This window comes from Monodelphis domestica, chromosome 1 (assembly GCF_027887165.1).
Source record: "Monodelphis domestica isolate mMonDom1 chromosome 1, mMonDom1.pri, whole genome shotgun sequence".
NCBI classification, from domain to species: domain Eukaryota; kingdom Metazoa; phylum Chordata; class Mammalia; order Didelphimorphia; family Didelphidae; genus Monodelphis; species Monodelphis domestica.
In genome coordinates, this window is record NC_077227.1 from 746,560,011 (window position 1) to 746,582,851 (window position 22,841).

Below are 22,841 nucleotides of genomic sequence, written 5' to 3' on the forward strand. Positions count from 1 at the left end.
CTGAGTACATACAGTGCCTGACACACAGTAGGTGCTTAATAATAACATATATTTCATCCCTATTCAGACTCTGAACTTCTAGAAAACACTGATTGTGTTTTTTTGTTGCATGTTTTTGGTTTTTCCCTTTGTTACCTCAAAAGCTGAGTACATACAGTGCCTGACACATAGTAGGTGCTTAATAATAACATATATTTAATTTCATCCCCATTCAGACTCGGAACTTCTAGAAATCACTGAGTCTTTTGTTGCATGTTTTTGGTTTTTCCCTTTGTTATCTCCAAAGCTTAGTACATACAGTGCCTGACACACAGTAGGTGCTTAATAACATATATTTCATCCCCATTTAGACTCTGAACTTCTAGAAAACACTGATTGTGCCTTTGTTGCATGTTTTTGGTTTTTCCCTTTGTATCTCCAAAGCTGAGTACATACAGTGCCTGACACACAGTAGGTGCTTAATATTCATTGACTTACCAAACTTAAAGGCTTATATTAGTCATATAGATATTGTTACTTCTGACACCATATTATCACAATTAGAGAATAAATGACAACAAGACACTTGCAATTATATATACCCTTATCTGTGCTTAGAAATAAAGCAAAGGAAATTCAACTAGTTTATATCTGACACAGGTTTTGTTATACAGTGGAAAGCAATCTAAGTAGGCATCCAGTAAAAGACAAACTCAAGAAGAGACCCCTACAGAAGTGAATAACCAGCTTCCGCTTGAAGACCTCCAATAAGAGAGCCAAGTCACATCCGTGCTAATAATTCTCATGATTTTGAATAGTTCTGTGCTGTTAGCTTGTACCCATTTTTCTGTGCACTCTCAGAGAAATCCCTGCCTTTTCATGGAAGACAATGTCACATTGAATGGTGTAGGTTCATTTAATCTATTCCCACATAGAGTCAAGGATATTGCAATCGACAAGGAGGAGAGTTCTCTGTGATGAATTCAAAATCCTCAGTGTCTATAGTAATCATAAAGCACAAAGTCATGCATGGAATGGAAATTGTTATTGTCAATATCTGTTCCATATGCATACACTAATATTTGTGATGAGGAGAATCTGAACCAGGAAAGAAAGGTGCGCATGCATTTTTATGTCATCTGCAAAGTAGTCGATTCTAATTATGATACATAATTTCATAAGCAAATATTTCAGCCAGTCAACCAAGAACAAGGTGTGAATGTTTACCCAAAACTTCAGCAAATATTAATTTTTAAGATATCGAACAGAAAGATTACTGATTCCAGGCTCTTATTTTAGAGCAGAGGAAACAGTTCAAGAGAGAGGAAGATATTTATCCATGGTTACATAGTGATTAAGTGGCAATATGGGGATTTGCATCGTGAATTCATTTTTCACTTTTTTGTCATGTACAACTTTTCATGATCCCATTTGGAGTTTACTTAGCAAAGATACTAAAGTTATTTGCCATTTCCTTCTCCAGCTTATTTGACAGATAAAGAAACTGAGGCAAGGAAGACTAAGTAATTTGTCCAGGGTCACCTTTCTTCTAAATGTGTGATATTTGAACTCATAAAGATGTCTTTATGACCCTAGACATACGACTCATTCCACCACACCACTTAACTGTCTAACTGCAAATGCAGTATTCTTTCTACATGCTCCATTACTGGTAAAAGGATTGAATTCTATGGCTGATTCATTGGCATCATATTTGTTTTAGTTTTGATTTTGGATGCAAAGGATTTTAAAAATAAATTAATAACAACTATGATAGATCAAATGATTCTTCCTTCAAATGATATTGAATGCATACTATTTGCAATCCTTTTAAAGTGTAATGGAAAGAGGACAGTGCTGACCAATGAGAGCCTAGTCCTTTGAGCATGCTATGAAATCCTATGCTCAGAAATTCCTCCAAACACCTTTTGAAACTTTGTGTGTGTGTGGGGGGGGGGGGGGTGTGGCAGCTGTGTAGCTCAGTGGAATTAGAGTCAGGCCTAGAGATGGGAGGTCCTAGGATCAAATCTGACCTCAGACACTTCCTAGCTGTGTGACCCAGGGCAGGTAACTTGACCCACTTTGCCCAGCCCTTTCCACTCTTCTGCCTTGGAGCCAATACATAGATGTCCTTCCAAGATGGAAGGTAAGGGTTTAAAAAAAAAGAAAAGAAAAAAGAAACTTTGTGGAAAGGTGTGCATAAAAAGTAATTTATTGAATTTCAATCAATGACAGTTTGATAACGAAAAGTCTGTTGATTGATTGAAAAGAAAGAAGTTAATTTTGAAAGCTAAAAGATGATAGATTCCCTCTCGAAACTCTGTACTGTTATGATTTTATAAAGGGTGAAGAAAGAATTGCTTTCACCTTCTGTGGAAAAGGTTGAGGGAGATAAAGAAGCAGTAGCTTAAACTTTTTTTTCTTCCTCATTGGCTCCCAAGTGGCTCTGAGAGTGTACTTCCCATTATTTGCCTTTTCTTTTCTTCTTAATTCTAGTGGATGAGTTTCAAAACATCAAGGTGCACAAATGATGATTAAGTGCAGGAGACACATGCAGCAGAACCATTTCAGTCCTTTTTGAAAACAGGAGTCCTGAAACTTATAGCAACATTAGTTAAGACAAGTGTAACTGAGTAGCAATTTGTAAATCTGCTATACTCAAAAGGTAGAAAAAGATTCCCAGGACTAAGAGGGACCACTAAAACCAATGTGGTTCCTGTCTGTGTGTCACAGTTCTTTTCTTGGATAAAATTTAAGCATAGTCTCTCCAGGGATTAAGTGGATAAAGTCTATTGGATAAAACCATTTCCATTCTGTGCCTGGCTCATTTATTCTATTCAATTCTATCTCCCTGGTATCATTTGATTTCAAATTTAGTTTATATTTAATCAACAAACAGAACCATGTACCTACTGAGTGCAAGGAACTATGGGAAGGAATCAATTATTTTGTTTGGTCTTTTTGTTTTAAAAAATCATTTTCTTTGGTTATCACATTTATCTCTGTAGCTAGTTATCTTACAAAGTAGCAACAGGTATGTAAATGAACTTTATCTGCTTTTGTGCATAAATTATTTCACATATAGATAGAATTCAAGTAATATATTTGCTTCACATTGGAGGTGCCATATACATAGCTTTCCCTTATTGTTGTTGTATTTCTAAAGGTGAATACTTAAGCTGCCCAAAGGTTTAAATCATTCATTAAAATGCCACTAGAATATTCCATAAAAGAGCTCTGAATCTTGATTTCATCTCATCTTTTTTTACCTTAAAAGATTCCTTACTAAATGGTGCCAGTGGCATGCTCCCCTAGTTAATTCTTATCCTTGTTTTCATCTCAGAGTTTTCAACATATTTTGGTTAAATGATAAATCCTGGAAAAGGACTGAAATAGCAAGATCATCTGTCTCTCCTTGACATAATTTACCCATTCCCATCCTTCTTACCCCCCTTCCCTACTGTTTCTTTCTATTTCTTTCCTTGTGTCTCTTTTTCCCTGCCCCAGTGCCTTCTTTCATTGTGTATCTGTTTCTTTCACTGCCTTTTTGTATTCTAAAATACTTCTTGACATATATCTTAATCTCTTGGTCTCTATCTTTTTCTGTCTGTCACTCTATATGTCTATTTTTACCCTCTGTTTCTCTTTCTTGCTATAAACTATCCATCTTTTTTTTTTCTTTCTGTCTTTTCCTCACATTTGCCTTATAACATCTCTTTCACATATACTCATATCTACACTCCTCTGTTTTAATAATTTGAGGTACCTGTGATTCCCCCACCTGGAAATTTAATTAAAGGATTCAAATCAAAATCAAAACTTCCTACTTATTCTATGTAACTATCTTCCATGAATTTCCAAAAGGCCTCAAATTACTAGGAACGTTTTTTAAGATTTCTTGATATGACATGAGAATGCATGAAGTAACTCCCATCACACACAGAAACAAAAGTCTAGTGGATTTTTTCGGAACTAAAGCCTTCCTGTCTCATATTCCTTGCTATGTTTCTATATATCAGACATATAGAAAAACAGACAGATAGAAAGAAAGAAAGAAAGAAAGAAAGAAAGAAAGAAAGAAAGAAAGAAAGAAAGAAAGAAAGAAAGAAAGATAGATAGATAGATAGATAGATAGATGGATGGATGGACACAGGTGGATGGATAGATAGATGGATAGATAGATAGATAGATAGATAGATAGATAGATAGATAGATAGATAGATGGATGGATAGACAGATAGAAAGAAAGAAAGAAAGAAAGAAAGAAAGAAAGAAAGAAAGAAAGAAAGAAAGAAAGAAAGAAAGAAAGAAAGAAAGAAAGAAAATAGATAGATAGATGGATGGACACAGGTGGATGGATAGATGGATAGATAGATAGATAGATAGATAGATAGATAGATAGATATTTAGATGTTGCATCCCCACTTCCCCCACTTAAGGGTGAACTCCTTGAGAATAGTGACTATGCTTTTGTCTTTGTTATATCCCTAGAACTTAGTATATTACATGTCAAAGAGAAAGTGATTGGCTGCTCTATGCTTGTAGAATGACTCGTTCCATTAGATAAGATCTTATTATCAAATATTATTATTGCCTAATTAATTTAAGATACCAAAAAAAACAACAACTAGGTAGTTACAAAATTATAAAATCTGAAGGAATATTCCACATGAAGTGCTGGAGGAAATATTAAGAAAAAATGTGTCTCTGTATAAGTATTCTCCTTACATTAACTATAACTGTTATCCTGGGAAAGTAACATTGCCTGGGTATCCCTGGTATCACCAGGATGATGGGTAAGGCTAGATTTTTTTAAATCAAGAAATTAGGAGTTGTCTCACAGGGAAGTAGCAGATTCCATTAAAAAAAACCCAAAGTATAAAATACATGCAAAGTAACTTTCAGCAGTGCTTCATCTTTAAAACTTAGATGATAATATCACCTTGCTCAAGAGTGAGTTGCGATGATCAATAAGATATCATCTATAAAGTGCTTGTAAAACTTCAATCACTCTAGCAATATTTGCTATTAATATCACAAGGGAGACACTACAAGGAATAGAACAGTTAAAGGATCTTCTATGATCGTACTTAGAGTACTACAAGGAAAATAATTGAACATCATAATTGTAATTTTTGTAGTCTTGAGGCACATGAATATGTTTAGGTTCTCTATCTATGGCTTAAGAAATTGAATTTACATAGGATAGACTACTTAATCAGAGGCTTATAACTATGAAATAAGGAAAGTAGGAATTGAAAAAAAATAACTCCAGAACCACCAAATAATTTATGCGGATTTAAGAATTAAATCCTAATGCTTTCAGGAAATATTGCCAACATTTTTTTCTTTTTTACCAGAAAGTGACATTTGAGTGGCAGTTTCAAGTAAGTAGTGGAAAGAGAAAGGAATCCTGATTAATGATCATGCCCCAAATGTTAGTTTCTCAGTCAACCAGAAAAAAAAAAGTGAAAAAGTGTTTCAGATAATCAAAAGAGGAGGTGAGACCATTTTCATCCCATTCATTTAGTAACTAATACTGAAATCAAAATTCAGAATTCACTGAGAGTGTTAGCCTATTCTGTTGGGATTTGAACCAATCTGCCCTTCTCCATTTCCAATCAGGCAATAACAAGATAATATTATCAGCTAATTTGATCTACTTAAAATTTGATTACTTGGCTGAAGGATCCCGACTGTGTCAATTTCTGTTTGCTTTTAAAGGACTTCCTTCTACTCTCTTTTTTCTTCTCTGTGTGGAAAGTGCATTGGACAAAATATCACCAACCTATTTCAGGAAAATGGAGCTTTGAAGACCACCATTTTGACAAAAATGTCAAAGTCTCCATATAATCTAGATTGAATAGCAAAAGATATTACTTTCCATATAAAGATAAACTCTGTGTGTGTGTGTTTGTGTATGTGTGGAGAGAGAGAGAGACAGACAGAGAGACAGAGAGACAGAGAGACAGAGAGACAGAGAGACAGAGAGAGAGACAGACAGACAGACAGAGACAGACAGAGAGAGACAGAGAGAGAGACACACACACACACACACACACAGAGAGAGATTGAAAACAATAAATGCATTCAAAATTTGTAGATGATCTTAAAAAATATCAAATCAAAGTTTTCTGACACCAAATCTCTGCTGGTATTTTCATATACTCAAAGCAATATGTCCACTTTCAGTTTGCAGTCACCCATCTGCTAGGATTTGTGGAAATACTGTTACAAATGTAACTCTCCCCCCACTCCCACCACCTTCCTGCTTATGTGGGTCCAGACAGTTTCTATTGACTGTCTATTTTTATCTTCTCTTTGCAGTGTGGTTTCATTACTTTTTCCCCTCCTTCCTCTATTTCAGATGAAAAAAATGATATATTTCTTAGCTGTTCTGACAACAGATGCATCTAAAGTTAAGGGGCAAGAAGTTAGTCATGGCTAAAAGGTAACATTTTTTCCTTTCATAAATATTTTTCTAACTGAAGAGTACCTCAGAGGTCGTCTTACGCATCCCTCTCATTTTAACAAAAGAAGAAACTGAGATACTCAGAGGAAAAAAATATTTCTTATGGTCACAGAGCTATTGTCAGATCTGTATTTGGAGGACATTGGTGCTAGGAATGCCATTCTTTATAGAATTTTCAATCCTAATTACTTGCACATGATAGATACTTAATAAATGGTTCCTGAATTGTATTGAACCGAACTGAACTGAATTGAACAGAATTAAGTTATATTAGACAATCTCATTATTTCTTTTTCTAAATGGATGTCATTTGAGGGAATAAAAGCTTTTCTTCCCAATCACAGACCACAAGCAATAAAGGAATGGGCCAGCTTTTCTCCAACTGTTTCCCTTAGAAATGAAGAATAGTACCTATTGAAAAAGAAGGAGTTAATTGATGACATTATTGTGTTGTTGTCATTATTTAACCCCTCACTGAATCATATAGAGAATCAAGATGGCACATAACCTGAATTTAAATCCTTACCAGGAAGTAGTATCATTTCTTTGAAGCCAAAAGTGAATTTTAAAGTCATGTAGTGCAATTCCCTTTATTTTTCAGATCAGGAAACTGAAACTCAGAGAGAATCAGTAATGTGCCCATGATCAAGCAGGAAGTAAGTTATAGTTAACAGAGATTGAACTCAGTTTCTCTGATTTGAAAATCAATGTCTTTTCCACTCCACAATTTATCTCTTTTTCTTGACAATTAGAACCTACTCAGTGAAACAACTTGACATCGACTGGCCTCAGTTTCCTCATCAGAAAAGTGAGTAAGTTGAACTAGATGATCTCTTAAGCTTATTTGCATTGTAAAATCTCTGTTTCTGGGAAATTAGCCTGATTACAGATTTAGAAACTTTGGTGGTTAGAAAAAACCTCACTAATGGTCACCTGTGGTAGATTAGGCTTAAGTGAAAAGGATCATCATTTGGACATATGCACCAAAAGATCATTCAGTCTCTGCTTGATGACCTCCCATAAAAAGAAATGGTGAGCTATCAAAGGGATTCCATTGGGGACATTTCTCACTCTTAGATAGACCTCCCCAATGATAGCTACTTTTTTTTTTCAAATCCTGAAATATTGCAAAGAAATTCTTTAACAACCTCTAAACCACCATATCATTTAATAGACTCTTTTTTAATGTTTTTCAGATAATTTTTTTAAGTGTTTGTTTAGAGATCATCCAAGCCATCCCTCTCATTTCAAGAAAAGAGGAAACTGAGACTCTCAGAGGCAAAAGTCTTCTTTAAGGTTTCACAGATATTTTCAGTGTCAGGTAGATATTTGATTTTTGTTCCCCAATGTGACATTGGTGCTAAGAATTCCATTCTTTATTGAATGATCAAACCTAATTACTTGAACATGGTAGATATTTAATACATGATTCCTGAACTGATTATTTTTCTTCCTAGTAAGTACTAACCCTATTGCCTGAAACACATGCCAAAGAAGTTGGAACCAACATAAATGAAACCAGATCATGTACTTAGTCTCTACTCTCTGAATTGGTATGAGTCCTATTACATTTGAGTAAGAATGAAAATGATGAGACTGCACATAAATTAATAACTTTATTAATCAAAGTATATAATTATTCGAAAATGCAAAGCTTAAATTCTTTTTGAGAGTAATTTTAGGTTAAGAAACATGCTACCTCTCTGAATCCAGAAAGTGAACTCTTTGGAGAAGGTGCCATGAAGATGCCTCCACAGACCAGAAGATCCAGAGTGAACTATGGGATGTGGTGATTTGAACTTTGTGGGGTTGAATGCATTTGTTTTGTATGTATTCTCTTATGCTAAAGCCCCTTAACTGGCTTTTTGTCAGTGTCTAAAAATCATTGGTTTTTCTCTTTTCCCTTTTATCCCCAAATTATTAATTTAAAAGTTGATTAAGTTTATAAGATCCATTGAAGAGACCAGTCTTCCACTGGATTTCAGGGGGAATGTATAATTGAAAATCTGTTACCCTAAAAAAGAACTACATTTCCCTGGAGTCCACTGAATTCCTGTTGTTACACCACCACCAAGCTCAGGTCAGGAAGTAAAGAAGGGGGAGGGAGGACTCCACCTAATATCCCCTGTCTACAGGAAGTACATAATGATAGGAAGTGAGTGGGTTCCCAGCAAATGTAGTTCTTTTTTAAGGTAACTGATTTTCAATTATACAAAAGGCAGTAGAAGACAAAAATGGAAAAATAAAGGAGATATAAAAGGTACTTTCCTTATTGCTCCATTTAGCTTGCTATTCTTAGCTGCCATTTTAGGCCCCCAACCGTGCTCCACAGGCAAGTCCAGTCAGCAGCAAACATATGAGAGAAAAGAGGGAAATCCACTCTTTTCTCAGTTTATCAAAGCTATTGTCCACACACTAACTCTCACAAGTGGCATCTCAGGATCCAACTATGGCTTTCTATTTTACCTGCCCTTCTAAGAGGGATGTCTAGGCAGCATTGCAGGGAAAATCTCCCTGGTCCCTGTCTGGAGATATCTTGACTCCATTGCTGCCCCTTTCCGGGTACCATTCTATCTTCATTACCCAATTCACCCAATGATTTCCTTCACATAGTCCTGGCAAATTGTTGACAGGAACCGAGGTTGTGTGCAAGCCCAGGACTTTAAGTTTCCTTCACACATTTGTGACAGTGATTTAACTTCATTTCCCTGCTCCCCTCCTTTAGACATTTTGGCTCCCTCCATAACACGTCTCCCACATGGCCCATTGACTACAAAGAACAATGTTCTACAAATACAGGATGCTGATATTCTTTCCATCTTTCATTCCACTCCTATCAAAATCTGTATCTGTCCTATTCTCACAAAGTCATAGCTGGATGGTAATAGATAGGCAGATACTTGGCCCAGTGAAAATTTGAAGTCAGGTTACCTTAAATTTTCAATCTGACTCAGATTTTACTTGCTATATGATTCTGGGTAATTCCCTTAGCTTCTCTCGTTTTGGTTGTGGTTGTTAAAATTGGGAGAATAATAGTACGTTATAGGGTTATTGGGAGAACTGAATGAATTGATATTTGTAAAGGGTTTGATATCTGGCTCATAGGTGCCTAAGAAGTGTTTCTTTCTATCTTCACTCCCTCCTCCCTCCTTGACTTCTTCCTTCCTTCTCTCCAACTTCCCAAATTAAGATAAAAATTCTGTGTAATTTCTGTTTTATCTGTCTGTCTCTCTTTCTCCCCCAGATATGAGAGCAAGCTTAACCCCAAAGTAACACACATATTTCATACATTCATGTACTCACAATTATTTTTTAAACCCTCACCTTCCCTCTTGGAGTCAATACTGTGTATTGCCTCCAAGGCAGAAGAGTGGTAAGGGCTAGGCAATGGGGGTCAAGTGACTTGCCCAGGGTCACACAGCTAAGAAGTGGCTGAGGCAAGATTTGAACCCAGGACCTCCCGTCTCTAGGACTGGCTCTCAATCCACTGAGCTACCTAGCTGCCCCCATGTACTCACAAGTATTGATTATACTGATATGTACTTTAAGTAGAATCTAGGATCTTATTTTCTGAAAGCCTAGATTTATCTCTCTTCACTAAGCCAGTAAAATGAGGTGAGAAGACCCAGTCACCAACTTCACAGTGTTTATTTTTAGATCTTTTATTTATTAGAAGTACAACAATATCCCAAAGTAACCTTTACTCCACTAAGACAATCCTCAAGGGCCTATATTCCAAGGGGAATGTCCCATCTGGAGATAGCAGGAGCTAAATATATATCAAGTCAAATATCACAGATCAGACAATCAAATGTATTTTTGCAGCACATTTAATTAGGACAGATATTCAGTGTGCAAAAGAGCAGAGCAGAATTAATGTCTCTTCATCCCTGAGATAGCTCTGAAGACACAGTTTCAGACATGTTTGGAAGGACCTGTCACAGTTCTAGTATGGTCATCTTGCAATGGAGTCAAGGAGTCACTTGTTAACTGAGAACCTAGATTCCTTCAGCCAAGATAACGGGATTGCTGGGTAATGGTCTCTTTTTATTTTATTTTTTATATGTCTGTTCTTAAGAGGGACTTGTTGCTATCCTATCAATGTGATAAGGCAGTCAGTAGACTTGTTATCATACTAGGAATGATTATTTATAAGCAGAGATATCATCACCAATTAAAGCACAAGCCTAACCATGTTCAGGCTAGTGGGGGAAGGAGGGGAAGGCAAATTTTAGGTATGAGAAAGGAGACAACATAAAAGGAAGATAAATACTACAAGAACCAAAGGAGATATAAAAATTGCAAATGATTGTGGTTAATGAAGAAGTCAGGTCGTTATAAATGCACAATTTATTCACAACTGTCTCTTTTTTCTTTTTTTATTCATACCTTTTTGGGTTTGTAAGGGAGAGTGATGCTAATTTTTTCTTCAAATGAAGAATTTTTTAAAAGATATCCAGATAGCAGCATAAGGAGTCAAATGTCTAAGGTCCTGAGAAAAATCAGAATGAAGATCTGTTTTTTTAAGTGGATTTTGAGAAATCCCCAAGCTTTAATCTAGTCTGTATATTCTTAATGATTGAGCTATAAAATACCTATTTAAATTTGTGCTGTTTGAGATGACATGAAAAACTACTGCTAAGTATTTAATAAATAATAAAGTATTTCAAGAAAATATCATTTTTGTGGATAATCAGATCCTCTGCCACCTGCCAAATTTCACAACCTAATTACCCTTGGAACTCATAAGTCAGTTTTAGTAGGCCATTTACAGTGTTGTTAATATACACAAGTTCCAAATCTACTGAATCTATCTAGATAGACAGATAGATAGATAGATAGATAGATAGATAGATAGATAGATAGATAGATAGATAGATAGATGGATGGATGGATGGATGGATGGATGGATGGATGGATGGATGGATGGATAGATAGATAGATAGATAGATAGATAGATAGATAGATAGATAGATAGATAGATGGATGGATGGATGGATGGATGGATGGATGGATGGATGGATGGATGGATGGATGGATGGATAGATAGATAGATAGATAGATAGATAGATAGATAGATAGATAGATGGATATTTAGATGTTGCATCCCCACTTCCCCCACTTAAGGGTGAACTCCTTGAGAATAGTGTCTATGCTTTTGTCTTTGTTATATCCCTAGACCTTAGTATATTACATGTCAAAGAGAAAGTGATTGGCTGCTCTATGCTTATAGAATGACTCATTCCATTAGATAAGATCTTATTATCAAATATTATTATTGCCTAATTAATTTAAGATACCAAAAAAAAAAAAACAACAACTAGGTAGTTACAAAATTACAAAATCTGAAGGAATATTCCACATGAAGTGCTGGAGGAAATATTAAGAAAAAATATGTCTCTGTATAAGTATTCTCCTTACATTAACTATAACTGTGATCCTGGGAAAGTAACATTGCCTGGGTATCCCGGGTATCCCCAGGATGATGTGTAAGGCTAGATTTTTTTAAATCAAGAAATTAGGAGTTGTCTCACAGGGAAGTAGCAGATTCCATTAAAAAAAACCCAAGTATAAAATACATGCAAAGTAACTTTCAGCAGTGCTTCATCTTTAAAACTTAGATGATAATATCACCTTGCTCAAAAGTGAGTTGCAATGATCAATAAGATATCATCTATAAAGTGCTTGTAAAACTTCAATCACTCTAGCAATATTTGCTATTAATATCACAAGGGAGACACTACAAGGAATAGAACAGTTAAAGGATAGATAGATAGATAGATAGATAGATAGATAGATAGATAGATAGATGGATGGATAGATGGATAGACAGATAAATAAAGAGATCATCTATATATAGCTAAAATAGAACCAGGATTAGCATATTCTTCAGTGTTCATTATTATAATTCTCTAATTAGGGAGAATTTTATTGATTTGAGTAAGCTAAAATGTTTAGGTTCATCTTATTTTAGATTGGATCAAATGCTAGGACTGGAAACAAGAAGAACTGACATCAAATTCTATACCAGTCATTGAATATTTATAGGAGTCCCAGGAAGTCACTTCACCTCTTCTCAAATTGTGTCTTATTCTGTAGAATGAATGGTTTAGAATCAATCCCTTTAGCACTCATTCTGGTTCAAAAATCTATATTTTTAAGTGACAAACATTCAGTTGGCATAATTCACAGTAAAAAAATTGAAAAAAGAAATGTATTTTCTGTATCCATCATTTAAAAAATCTATAGTTGTGAGATTCGTAAAGTGATGAATTTAGGTGAAATTTACATCCATAGATGCTTTAAATTGTTGTTGTTGTTGCCACTGCTGCTGCTGCTGCTGCTGTCATTAGTAATAAGCACACTTCCTGGCTGATAGTAAAAATTAAATATTGAATGATCAGATTGTCTTATTGTCAGAAAAGCATATGTGACAAGTGTTTTGTGTCATAAGACTCAATATTTAAGGACAGCCTCAAAAAGAAAATACTGCATTAACCTGAAAGCAGAATAGAAACATCATGGACTAGAAAACATTTAAACATAATCAAAATCTATTTTTGGTTGGCTCTGTGGTTTTAGATATGTGATTTTTCATTGTAGGGAATTTCCTATGAAGGAATGCCTTTTGTTGATGAAAATTAATCAAATGTCTGCAATTTATAATCTCAAAGAACAATTTAAAAGCATGGAAGAGATATTTTTGCTCAGGGCCACATAGTGGTTACATGGTAGAAACAATGTAGAGACTCAGTTCTTTCTGCTCTTTATCCCTTGTGACATGCATATATCTCCTCTTCTGTAGTGGCAATAGCAAATACAATCATGCCATAATTGAAATTGGGGGCACCTTGTTAGATAGGATGATTGATTTATAGCTAGAAGGAATCTTGGAGCCCACCTCTCTTCCCCATTTTCACTTTATGGATGAGAAAACTGAGATACAGAGAAGTTAGCATCCCAGAGTTCATAAAGCTAGTGTCCATGGCAATAATTAAACATGATCTTCATAATATTAGGGCCAGAGTGCTACCTGCTGGCCTCACTACTTCATTAACCAATTTGTTCCAATTGTGAGGTATTAAATTTATAGGATAAAAGACTGAGTCCTGGAATGGTCCTTTGTGGATGTCTAGTGTGAGTCACTCATTTTCAGATGAGGAAATTTTATCTGAGAGAGTTTAAGTGATTGGTCAAAGCTACACAAGGAAAGATGGGCTTTGAATCCAAGTCCTCTGATTCCAATGTCGATGCCCTCTCCATTGGAACTGAGCAGCAGGGACACTAAGTAACCTATCCTAACCCAGAACTTTATAATCTGCAAACCTGAAACTCATCCATTTATTTGCAAAAAGAAACAGTCAAGCAAAGAGTAACTAAAGGAAAACCAAATCCATTTTCAGGGAGTATGCAAATACCTTGCAAGGTTTCCAAAAGTCAAAAGAAGTAGCTTCTGTTCCTGGCCTTCAGTGGGAGTTGCAAGAATACTTTTGGAAGGAATTAAATTAAATCAAGACAGAAAGAAACTATTTTGGGGAGGGAACAGGAAGCTTGCTTTGATTTTTTTTTTCCTCTGTAGCTTTAGTTTCTGCAAAGTCAGGCTTTTGTGAAGTGGTCCCAAGCCATTCAGGGAGTCAATTAAATATATAGGTTCACAGGCTTTAGATTTTGTGGGGACCTTAAAGGGCAATTAGGCCAATACTCTTATTTTATAGAAAAAGGAAATTGAAACATTAGTGAGAGTAAATGGATTTCCCTATGGTCCCAAAGGGAGTATGCAGTAGAGATGGTATTTGAACTGACTTCAAGTACCCTCTCAACCAGGCCACATTGCTCAGCACAGTGCCAGGCACATGATATTGACTGAATACATGTTTGTTACTCTCTAGCTATCTTGCATCAAGAATTATTTACTAAACTCTTAGAGTATGCAAAATATTGTGCTGGTTCTAAAAGATAAACTTTATATAAGCTAAAGAGGCGAATTTAAACTCATTGTCAGGGAAAAACAAAATAGTGACAACAATAAGCAAACAGCCAACTCCAAAAATGCAGAATCATTAATGGTTTTTCAAATATTAAAATAGACATTTTTAATAAGGTACAAATTTGGAAAGATTTGTGTGAGCCGATATTGAGTGAAAGAATCAAAATTAGAAAAAAAATATGTATTTTGGCATCAACATTATAAAAGTGAAAAACTTTGAGGACTTTTATAAACTAGTGAAGACTGAAATGAACAGAACCAGGAGCATAATTTATACAACAATACCAACAAGATAAATTTAAACAACTTAGTAAACCATAAGAGGTAAGTTTTTTTTTTTTCAAGTATCATCAATTCTAGAGGACCAATAATGAAACATATTAACCACATTCTGAAAAAGAAATGAAATTCTTTAGGTTGCAGACAGAAAAAAAATAGTTAACAGGCAATGGGAAAAATGTATCTTCCTCATCTTTCTTTATTTGTTTTGATGTGTGTAAGTATGTATCAATGTCTTTGCATACATTTCTTTTCCCTTTTTTATTTCCCTCCAATAATATGGGAAGTGAGGCAGAGACAACATGGATTCATTTAAATGAACAAAATCAAACAATTAAATTTATTTATTATTATTTATTATTATTATTTTTAAATAAATATTTTATTTAATTTTATTTAACAATTTTATTTAATTTTATTTAATAAAATAAAAAATTAAATAAATATTATTTATTAGATTATTATTGTTATTTATTTATTAGATGTAGTACTACAGATGTAGAATGTTGGATGTATTTTGGGATGAAATCAAGATATTGTTAATTGTACTTAATTGCTTATTAGGTTACAAAATATCTTTTTGGGGGCTTATCTTCTGTCTCATCATTTTCAAGACAGAAGAGTGGCAAGAGCTGGGCAATTGGGATTAAGTAATTTGTCCAGCCCCAGAGCTAGAAAGTGTCTGAGTCCAAATTTTAACTCAGGTCCATCCTGATTCCAGGTCTGGCCCTCTACACACTATGCTACCTAGTTGCCCCCAGAATATCTTTCACAGAATGGGGTAATCTATAAATGTCCAAAATGTAAAAGAGATCATGAACAATACAGAAGAGGCAGTTGGGAACAAAGGCCAGATTTTTACAATGTGCTCAGAAAATTTGAAGCCAGATGTTCTAGATTCCAAGTGTTACCTGCCAAAACCATCCTCTTTTGAGTTTCTTGTCAATAGTTTATCTGTGAATCTATTTTACTCTATAAGGATGATGATAGGAGTTTTAAAAACAAATCCCATTAGATTGGGTCCCAGTGAATCAGTATTTATTTATTAATTTAATATTTATTTACTTATAGTTTCATTTATACATTTTATGTCTAAATCAGTACATGTTTATTAAGTGATGCTCATATACCTGATATTCAACTAAGGACTGGGAAGTAAGAGAAGAAATAACAACAAAGTTTCTACCCTAAAGACCTCATGTTCTAAAGAGAAAAACAATGTAGAAATCTCTAATACTTTCAAGATACACACTGAGTAGAAGGATGTTAATCTTAGAAAAGAAGGTGGCAGCAGCTATATGAGCTTTTAGGCAGTCCTCCAACAATGCCTTAGCCATAATGTTAACCCTAAATTTGAACACTGATCATTTTCAAGGTTTTCTTCCCAAATATCAATTCCTTTCCCCCTACCCTAAACATAGGTTAATATACAACCTCCCTTTCTTAAACAGAATAAAACCAAGAAGCCAAACAAAATAAAACCCAAAGTTCATTTCATATACTCAGACAAATAACTGATCACACCTTTGGTTGGCCAGTCAGGAAAAGATAATGACAAAAACTTGAGACTTGTTCAAGAGAGGGTTTAATGGTGTTATATGCTATGAATTCTTGTCCATCAGTCATTGTGGACTTGTTATGTTTATCTTCTATGAGAAATAAAAAGAAAAACAAAACAAAACAAAAAACCTAACAAATCAGTCTCTGAAAGCTGTAAAAAATGGAGATTTGAACCCCAGACTTCAATCCTTAGAAGTCCTTGGTACTTCCCAGAATTCCCTATAATCTCACCTGAGTCCCCACCTGGGCAAGAACACAATTTGTATTTAAACTGGCTGCAATGTGTAAAAAATAGACTCGAATACAGGACTACAATCCCCATGAGCCTTTGCTCCACTTCCCCAGAATGCCATGTAATCTCACCTGGCTGAGATTGAGAAGGTATTTAAGCTGATTCAAAGGCTTTTGAGGGGTCTATCCACTCTTGGACTTCTGCTTTGGGGCAGGCCTGGCTTTTTTTCATAATGTAGGTGAGGTTGTGTCTAGGCCTCTCTATGGCCTGGACACGTCTTTCTTATCCTGTATTTTCTTTAATCCTTAATCTTCAATAAACCTCTAACAAATATAATACTCCTTGCAGAGAGAAACTAATTTCTACCTGCCTCAGCTCCTGCCTCAGTCTCCCCCTCTCCCCTAAATTTTAATCTTTACAACTGCCTACTTGGGCCTCTCTTCTTCCACTTCTAAGCACACATGTCTCTCTACTCAGCATTCAAGATGTAGTAAGTGAAATGTGAATGGGCTAATCAGTCCTAGGCACGTCTTTTTCTTATTTTGTATTTCTTTATCCTTGATTTCTAATAATCTTTAATAAACTTCATAAAATATAATATTTTTTATCAGTAGAAACTAATTTAACTTTTACAAAGCTGAGATTTTAGGGCTTCTTTCCTGATCTGACTTCAGCGTCTAACCTTGTTATTCAACATTCTCCATCTGTCTATTGGACAAGAGGTGAAGTCAGGTGGTTATTACCCTCCATTGCTCAAGACTGCCAGGACTCCCTTTTCTGCTCTTCAACTCCTTTATAGTCTTCATTTTAAGAAAACCCACTTTCCTAATTGATTTTAAGATCTTTTCCCTGGCAAATTTGCCATATGTATGCACAAGTAAATTTTAAAGAATCCACATAGAAGAAAGCAGATTACAACTCACTAAGGATTATATGTAAATTAAAGCAATACAAGTGTGTTAGTTCCTTTCTGCTGTGCAGGAAAGTGTTACAAGGAATTTAATTTCCTATTTGCTTTCTATTAAAAGTCTGTTCAATTAAAAACAGTATACATACATATCCATTTTCCATTCATGCTGAGCTATAATTTAAAAACTTACAGTATATTATTAATATTATCATAATGTGACCAAATGTTTTAACTTAAAAGATGAGTGCCATGGATGTTATTAGCAACACATGATATTTTGAAAATACTTTTATCCAAGGATTCATAAATGTTTTGGCATCATGGACTGCTTGGGCAGTCAGAAAGGAGTAATAGCTTTGGTATGGAGGGCTTGTCGTGCCCTCCTAAGGCAGCTCTCCAACCTCTGACCCCCACCTGACATCCAGCTCTCACTTGAGGCTCCCAGTAGCTGCTAGCATGTGGCAGCGGCCACACCCCAGGCAATGGCTTCGACAGGCCAGCTAAACCTTGTGAGGGTAGTCATCGGGTTGTCGTAGACCCCTGGTGAACCAGGGCTTTGCTCACCCAGCATGTGAAGACTGCTTTGGCTGAACAGACAGAAGAAACCAATAAGAAGGTTCAACGGCTGAGATGGCGATGCAGCAAGGCACTGTGGAGTGCTTAGGGCATGTTGGAGCACACAGGACAACATGGCCATCCAATGCAGTTGAGGAAGTCTCCAGGTGTAACGACTTTTCGTGCCAATGGACCCAGGCTTCCAACGCCAAGAGAGTGGGACTGTCTCTGTGCACCGACTTCCACTTAAATCTCCTTCACGCATAAGTGTCTTTGTGCACGCTCATCTATCATAGATGAAAACGCACAAAGACAATCGTCATCCTCGGTTACCAAGAGACTACTACTAATATATATATATATATATATATATATATATATATATATATCCCTTCATAGAATAATATTTTTAAAGCATGAAGCAGAACACAGTGTCTCTAAGCCCAAAGACAAGAGTAACACTATTAATGCTGGCATGAATGCATGTTCCTTAAAGTAACCTATAGTAGTCAAAAACAAAGAGTCTATGATATACCTCACACTGCCCACTCCAACCTAAGGCAAGTTACAGAAGTAGGAGTCTCCATGAAATCCATGCAACTGGTAGGTATCCCCTTATCCCTAGAATATAGAGGAGCTGATGATGTTCTGATGAACTAGGCTACTTCTTGACAATTGAGTCCACAAATTAACATGAAGTCCCAGAGGTATTACTTGGGCTGATGGCATTCTACATAAAAGTTATCCCACTGAAAAACAGAGGATGGTGTCAGAGCATCGAAAAAGAGGAACATTGATAATTGGTTTCTTGATTTTAGACAGTTTTATAGGTCATCGAAGCAGCCGTGACCAAAGGGAGATCATCTTCCTTGCAACAATCATGTGGGGCTCCAGTAATTGGTATAAACCCTGAAAGACAAGACCACCCAAAAGGACCTGGAGCTTGAGTGTATCTTTCACAATATTGGTGAGTCTTTCCTTTGCTTCCTTTATTAAGTCTAAGATACGGTCGTCCCTGGCTTTGAGGACTCTCATTCTTGCCTGATTCATCAAATTGGACATTTGAATTTTCTTCTGCTGCTCAATATATTTCTTCTTCTTCTTATAATACTCCATCATCTTCAATGTCTCTGTTTGTACTAATCAACCCTTCTCAGTGTTGAATTCTCCTGCCTTTGCATCTATTTCTCTGGCCTTCTCATTTGCTTCCTGTTCAATGAAAGCCATCATGTGTTTGATCTGCTTTTGGATGTGAGCATCGCTAAGGGCCACGGTGAGAGCAGCAACTCCTTCACAGAGGTGACAACCTCTGAGGATAGCAGAGGAGGAAGTGACCAAAGAGAAAGCTTTTTGAAACTTATAAAACACTGAAAAAAACATATCAACTACAAAAAAATCAATTTAAAGATTTCAGTAATTTTGAGTTAATAATATACATTCTAGAATTGTTTTTGTATTTTTAATAGTAGACAAATTTTGTAACCAGTCCAATGAGTCAACCCAACCATCTACATGGGAACACTCAGGTGGATTAAATAACAAATAATCCAATCAGTCAACAAGTCTATATTAAATATGTACTATGGGTCAGGCATAGCACTAGGCTTTGAGGATAAAAATACAATGAAAGAAGCTATTACTAACTTCAAGGAAATTACATCTAATGAAGGAGACAATCCACATACAAAAGTAGATATAGAATTAATTAAAAAGAATGAATGCACAAATTCAAAATAGTTGAATACAAGTTGGAGGGAAAATCCCTATGATAGAGATGACAATAAGCAGTTACATGGACTTTTATAGAATTTATAGTCAATCTGCCTGAATAAAAAGTTTATAAATTTGATCTGCCTGTATCATGTATACATGTATATATACATGTATATATACATGTATACATATGTGTATACATACTGTATGCATATATAAATATATATTTAACATTAAGAATGAAAAATGTACCTAGCCCAGATTATTTTTAGAAAATTTGGTAGGAATTTCCAATACCTCATTTTCTTCTCTGAAACAAGTCTATCCAACTAACAACAATATTTTTGTGAAGAGGTTACATAGCTAAAAATCAAGGTATACCAGTAGGAAAGAGTACAAATTCTAGGTCATTGAATATGCAATGGAAAGGCATATGGTGGGCATAAGTAATGTTTTATCACTGATATTTGTTTGTAAAAACTAATGTATTTCATATTATCAATAAGATCTGCTTTGGAATTTTATGTTACTTAGTGGATAGAGAACTGGACTTGGTATCAGTGAGATCTAAGTTCAAATTCTGCCACATATAATTCCTAAGTCATATGTCATTTACTAGAAGTATAACTCACATGAAGGAGCATGGAATAATAATAAAACAACTAGTATTACATAAGACTTTAAGATTTGAAAGCATTTAACAAATTTCAAGTTATTTTACCCTAAGAAAAATATTGGGAAGTAGTCTTTCTTTCTTTCTTTCTTTCGTTCTTTCGTTCTTTCTTTCTTTCTTTCTTTGTTATTCTTCTTTCTCCTCCTCCTCTTTCTCTTCCTCTTCCACTTCCTCTTCTTCTCCTCTTCCTCCTCCTCCTTTTCCTCTTTCTTTTCTCCCTTCTCCGTTTCTTACTCCATCTTTTTTTACATTATTATTATTTTCAGCATCATACCAAAAACAAAGTATCAAAAATATTGTTTTGCCTCTTGTACAGACTAGTTGTGTGATCCTGGATAAGCATTATGCCTCATGTGACCTCAAAATCATTTTTAATATTTAACATATGAATGAATGAGGAATTGGCATTGGCATGAATGGTTGTTCAACAAGAGTTCCCTCTACAAGGTCAATCACAATAATTTCCCCAATTTCTTTAAATACTCCATAGATTTGCCATGAGGTAAGTGTTCTGTAAATCTTAAAATGACAGAGAAATTATAGAAGTTATTGACACTTTTAGCAAGGTTTCTGAGTAATCTTTAAGAATCAAGGTGACACCCTGTCCCTCTTCAACATAAAGGACAAAGTAAACTCTCCTGAAAAGCATGGCTTAAAGGTCAAAAATGAGGGCATGCTTTGTCATTTACTTGCTGACTAAGACACCTCTTTCAGAGATGAAGACATTTTTAGAGTTAATGGCCTCTGCACTGATTAATACTAAAGCTCAGAAAAGATTGCAGATTTTACCTAGGGGAAAAAATAGCAAATGCAAACTGTCAAGTCATATATATGAGTCCTAAAAATCTCAATCAAGCACTCTGAAGGCTTGTCAGAGAAAATTAATTATCCTCTTGATTTAAGGAGTGCATTTGTGTCCCTAGTGACAAAGGAAGCATTTAATTATTAAAAGCTTAGAGTGGTCGGTGGTTGACATCCAATTCCATTTATCCTGTGGGCTAAGTTATACAGAACAAGTTTTAAGACTTGTTTGAGAATGTTAGTAGTTCCTCAGGACAGTGATTATACATTGATCACCTCACCAATTCTCATCATCCAATGACATCAACACCCAATGTGGTAGTACAGTGGTGGTGTAATGACATAACTTCCAAGAAAAGCAGAATTTTCTTTTGATATGTCATCAATGATGAAGTTCCTTTATTCCACCAAATTTCATCCTTCTAATATGTCAAGTACTGAATTAGATACTGAAGAAACAAATACAAATTTTTTCTTTGCCTTTGAAGAACCTACATTCTAGTCATATGGGAAAGAAAAGCACAATATGTACATAGACAAGTAAATGAAAATTAATTATGAATTAAATATAACAATTGAAAAAATCAGAGTAAGTATGTTATGTCTGAGAATTCTATTGGATCATCTTTTAAAAAGAATTTAAACCATAAATTATCTAAAAACTAATGGAAAGATGCTTTGCAATAAGAATACTGATGTATATATTCAATGGCAACTTTCATGCTAGAAATGACAAATGGATATTGTCTTTTGAATAAGAGAATTTGACGTAATGGTGCAAGGTTGGGTGGACAATAGATTGAGAATTTAAATAGAATTTTCATATTCATAAGATACTAAAAGGACTACAGTTGACTGATAATATCCTATATGGAAGATTTACGTTCTTCTGGAGGATTTCTCCACTAATGCGATCACAGATCCTTCAATGATATGAAAATGTGTAGTGCTTAGTACTCGAAGTTTCATTTCTTTTAAGTTTTAGACCATATCTTCAACTGTCTCTATAAATGATTTGCCAATCCTTTAAGTCCTCAGAATATTTCCTCACCTATAAAATAAGTACATGGGATTGAAAGATAATTTAAATATCTAAACAACATTCTATCATTTTAGATATTTCAGCCTTTACTTGACTTAAATTTGATTCACAAATATTCCCTTCTATAATTAATAATTCTAAAATTGCTTTATCTATAAGGGTGTCAGGGAAGATTCAGGCAAGGACTGTTGTGGATGACTAAGACATAACTTGAACCAAGATGGGAGGTCCAAACAGAGATCAAAAGGCAGAAAAGTTGGGTGATGAGATGAAGCATGCAGAAACAACAACTAAGCCAATCCTGTCATGAGTGGAATTAATGGGGAGAATGAATGTCATATCAACCTGCAAACTTATATTAAAAATTAAGACATGCCTACTCTTTGCCCATCACTGTGTAAGGGGATGGATATAAAAAGGCAAAAGTGATGAAATGTCTGCCCTTAAAGAGATGATATACTTAATAAAACTCAGAAAAGAGTCAATTGTTTATTAAACTATAAAATAAAATGAAACCTGAAGAAGTCATATAAGAGCTATACTAAACATTGCCTTTTTCCACCAATCCTTTGGAAACTGAGCCCAGGCATACAGGGACCCAGCAACATGCATATGATGAGATGCCTTGACAAGGAGCA

At 35.1% G+C, this 22,841-nt stretch overlaps 1 protein-coding gene and 1 pseudogene across 1 annotated transcript in view; both read right to left on the reverse strand.

Moving 5' to 3' along the window:
• The window catches only part of LRRTM4 (leucine rich repeat transmembrane neuronal 4), an 889,482-nt gene that overhangs the window by 496,560 nt on the left and 370,081 nt on the right, over nt 1–22,841 (reverse strand). The gene's annotated exons all lie outside the window — the stretch shown is intronic.
• LOC130456901 (V-type proton ATPase subunit E 1-like) lies at nt 18,505–19,722 on the reverse strand (annotated as a pseudogene).